This window comes from Mus caroli, chromosome 4 (genome assembly GCF_900094665.2).
Source record: "Mus caroli chromosome 4, CAROLI_EIJ_v1.1, whole genome shotgun sequence".
Taxonomy (NCBI): domain Eukaryota; kingdom Metazoa; phylum Chordata; class Mammalia; order Rodentia; family Muridae; genus Mus; species Mus caroli.
In genome coordinates, this window is record NC_034573.1 from 119,226,375 (window position 1) to 119,231,084 (window position 4,710).

Below are 4,710 nucleotides of genomic sequence, written 5' to 3' on the forward strand. Positions count from 1 at the left end.
CTCTGTAGACCAGGCTGGCCTCGAACTCAGAAATCCGCCTGCCTCTGCCTCCCGAGTGCTGGGATTAAAGGCGTGCGCCACCACGCCCGGCTTATCCATACTTTTATACATACTTCAAAACAATTTGAAAAGTGTATCACTCATAGGTAGCTAAGCACAAAGAATGAACAGTACTTAAGACAGGAAAAAAAAAAAGAGCTGGTGATTGCTATTTATTCTTGTTTGTGTCTGTATGTATATGTATGCCACATAATACAGGTACCCAAGGAGACCAGAAGGAATCAGATCCCCTGTAGCTAAAGTTGCAGGTAGATGTGAGCTGTCCAACATGGTGCTGGGAACTGAACTTGGATCCTTGGAAGAGTAGCAAATATTCTTACCCACCAAGCCATCTCTCCAGCCCCAAGTGATGGTTCTATTCTAATAGGAAATTGCTCTGGTTATAAGAATTAGGAGGAGGGGCAGGAGAGATGTCTCACTGGTTAAGAGCACTGACTCCTCTTCCAGAGGTCCTGAGTTCAAATCCCAGTACCCACAGGTGGCTCACTACCATCTGTAATGGGATCTGATGCCCTCTTCTGGTGTGTCTGAAGACAGCTACAGTGTATTCACATATATAAAATAAGTATATCTAAAAAACTTGTTAAAAAAGAATTAAGTGTGCCAGGCAGTGGTGGTGCACACCTTTAATCCCAGCACTTGGGAGGGAGAAACAGGTGGATTTCTGTGTTCAAGGCCAGCCTGGTCTACAGAGTGAGTTCCAGGACAGCCAGGGCTATACAAAGAAACCCTGTCTCGAAAAAACAAACAAACAAACAAACAAACAAAAACAAAAAAAGAGAAAAAAATTAAGTGGAATATCTATTGTGCAATTACTTCATATATCATTAAATAAATAAAAAAGATTTATTTGCTCTTGGTATCATATGTTGATCTTTTTTGTTTGTTTGTTTGTTTGTTTGTTTTTCGAGACAGGGTTTCTCTGTGTAGCCCTGGCTGTCCTGGAACTCANGAACTCAGAAATCCACCTGCCTCTGCCTCCCGAGTGCTGGGATTAAAGGCGTGCGCCACCACGCCCGGCCATATGTTGATCTTTAGTTAACTTTTCTAGCTCTGTTCCCTTGACAACATGATAAGAGTCATACATTTACTATGTTGCTAGGCAACATTATATATGGTAGAAATTACCTCTAAATGGTAAACTACACCTTGAATGACAGAACTATATATACCTTAATGGAGCCACAGCTCTGAGATTTCCTGAGGACGGTGGCTTTTGAAACAGGCATGTGTTACTGAGGCCCTGGAAGCTATGTCTGAGGTTGTATAGATGACATAAAATCCAAGCCAGATTCCATGCTTGTGAGATCTGTGTTTTGCATGTGAGCTATGCCGAGTGCTTCAGGGATCTCACAGATGCATATTAACTGGTTCTGACCTGCTGCCAAGCTATGGGTCCCATTCAGGTGTCAGACAGATACTTCATACCCATTCCATGTCATCAAGGTGTGTAATTGAAATGGATGCCTCCCTGCAAAATCCCCAAGCTTGTTACTACCAACTCTCCACACAAGAGCACAGAATTCTCACCCTAACACCAGGGATCTCTCCCTCTCCCCCTCCCCCTTCCCCTCCCCCTCTCTTGCATTCTTTCTATCTTTCTTTCCATCTAATACTAAGGATTGAGCCAGGACCGCTTGACATCAGCATAGTATCTTCCACATGATCAGAAATCACGCTCAGAGCAATTTCTTCTTTTCCTCTTTCCTTCGGAGTCAGGGTTTTTCTATATAGTACTGCCTAGTTTAAACTGCCTATGTAGGGTTTTCCCCTAGGACCATGATCTAATCTCAGGTTCCTGGCCACTGGTCACTTTAGCAATGTCATGTATGGGCTCTGTTTCTTCAAGTGGTCCTTAAATCCTGTCAGAGTGGTTGGTTACTCCTGTAACCTTTGTGCTACCTTGCATCAATATACCTTGTCACTGTTGTAGGTTGTAGGGTTTGTAGCTGGGAGATACTGGTGATTTCCTTCTCTGGTAGCATGCAAGAGAACCTTCAAGTAGCATGAACTACAGAGATCTGCCTACCTCTGAATGCTGGGATTAAAGGTGGGTATGTTTGAGTGTATCAGGCATCAGAGTCATTTCTTAACTCCAAATCATGAATATCATTTACATTTCTTCTCAACCCTTGAGAAGAGCTTCCTCCTCCTTCAAGGGAACTAGCTTCACAACTGTGCATTTTTGAGTTTCATTTCAAGATTGTATCTTGGACCCAGCCATGCACTGTATCTTCTGAGACAAAAATATCTTTTGGTGAACTCAGACTGAATGTGCCAGAAAGATGAAATACTATAAACTCAATCATGTACGGTCAATGTTGAGCCCAATTGCAAATTTACTTATAAAAATGTCACCACAGACAGCCAGGGCTATACAAAGAAGCTCTGTCTTGCAAAAATAAAAAATAAAAAATAAATCACCATGGGCTGCAGGTTTGACCTGCTTAGCATGTGAGAGGCCCTAGTTTCAATCCCCAGCACCCACCCATAACATCCTTTAAACTGTTAACACCGTGAGTTAAGCCTTGAAGATACTAGGATAATTACTGACCATCAAATGTGAAAGCCCATTTAAAAGGGGACCAGTCCATGATCTGACAGTATACACCAAAGAAGTAGCTCTTTTTTTTTAAAATAACAGAATACAGCAACTCAGTTAGTATAATGTACATTGCCGAACTCCAAATAGTCACCTAGGAATGAGCAATCTGAGACGTCACAGGGTGTTAACACAATACACACTCTGGGCTTCACAGCTGTCTTCCTCCCAAGATTCTGCTCGGGTACCAAAAATGGTCATGTCTGGTGGTTTATGTCAGCACCCAGGAGGCAGAGGCTTTTTTTGTTTTTTTTTTTTTTTTTTTTTTTTTTTTCGAGACAAGGCTTCTCTGTGTAGCACTGGCTGTCCTGGAACTCACTTTGTAGACCAGGCTGGCCTTGAACTCAAAAATCCGCCTGCCTCTGCCTCCCGAGTGCTGGGATTAAAGGTGTGTGCCACCATGCCCGGCTGTGATTACTTTTTTTAACACAGAGACATGAAGAGGTCCTAAGGTAGCTCAGGAAGATCATTATTCTCGCTCTTACTCTCTTGCCTCTCTCTTGCCTGTCGCCCCCTTGCTCCCCCTCTCTCCCCATTCCCTACCCCCCACGTGGCCATGGCCGGCTTTCACTTATCTACTCTCTCCTTTTCTCTGCCTTTCTCTGCCTCTACTACTCTCTTAACTCCACTCCCCATGCCCTGAATAAACTCTGTTCTATACCAAAAAAAAAAAAAAAATCATTCTTCTCCCTAAGGAATAGGAAGTAGTCAGAGAGGTTTAATTGTGAGGTTGGAAGGTCATATTAAAACAGAAATAAATTATCTAAACAGTAAAAACGTCAAATATAACTCCTGTATGCTGATAAATTCATACATCCAATTAATTTTCTTTTGGTTAAGATCTGTCTTGGTTTATTCTTTGATTTTTTCTTTTTAGATTTATTTATGTATATAAATAAACTGTAGCTGTCTTCAGACACACCAGAAGAGGGCATCAGATCTGGTTACAGATGGTTGTGAGCCACCATGTGGTTGCTGGGAATTGAACTCAGGACCTCTAGATGAGCAGTCAGTGCTCTTAACCGCTGACTGACCTCTCCAGCCCCTTACTCTTTGTTTTTAAAGACAGTTATCTTGCAATATACTCTACAGCTTTGGCTGGCATACAAATTGTTTTGTTGACTAGGCTGGCCTCAAACTAGCAGCAATCCTGCTTCAGCCTCCTCAGGACTAGGCTCCCAGATATATGCCGACACGTCTCACTGCAAATAACAGAGAATATTTTTGCCTCAGGCAAGAAAAGTATTTGATAACAGTTGAGAACTCTTCTTGTAGTCGGTTGTTTTGCAAAGGTGGGGATTGAACTCACAGCCTAGTGTTGCAAGGAAAGTGCTGGACTGCCAAGCCACATCCCTGGCTTTATTTAGTGCTCTCTCTCTCTCTCTCTCTCTCTCTCTCTCTCTCTCTCTCTCTCTCTCATAGAGTTCTATGTAGCCCCAGCTGTCCTAGAACTCACCTTGGAACTCAGGTCCTCCTAAGTGTGCCTCTGGAGTGCTGGGATTAAAGGCACTCACCCTTCCATCCAGGTATTTCGTCATTTTTCTTTTTTTGGATAACACATGGCTTACAAAAAAGACCAACTTAAAAAATTTTCAATACTTTGTTTTACTTCAAAACTTTATTTCTTTGTTTTTGTTTGTTTTGTTATTTTCTTTTTCTGAGGCAGAGACTATATATCAATGACTGACAGGGAACTCTCTATACAGACCAGGCTGGCCTTGAACTCAGAGATCTGCCTGCCTCTGCCTCCCAAGTGTGGGGATTAATAAAGGCATGTGCCACTTAGGCCTGTGTAGTATCAGTCTTTCTATGATGTGGCTGTCTAGGTAACCACACCTCAGATGGCCCATGCCTTGTTCAAGGAAACAAAGCCTAACAGAATGCGGGCATCACAGTAAAGTAACAGTGTCATCAGAGTCTGGGGTACGGTCCTAGCACTCAGAGTCTCGGGTACAGTCCTAGCCCTCAGAGTCTCGGGTACAGTCCTAGCACTCAGAGTCTCGGGTACAGTCCTAGCACTCAAGAGTCTCGGGTACAGTCCTAGCACT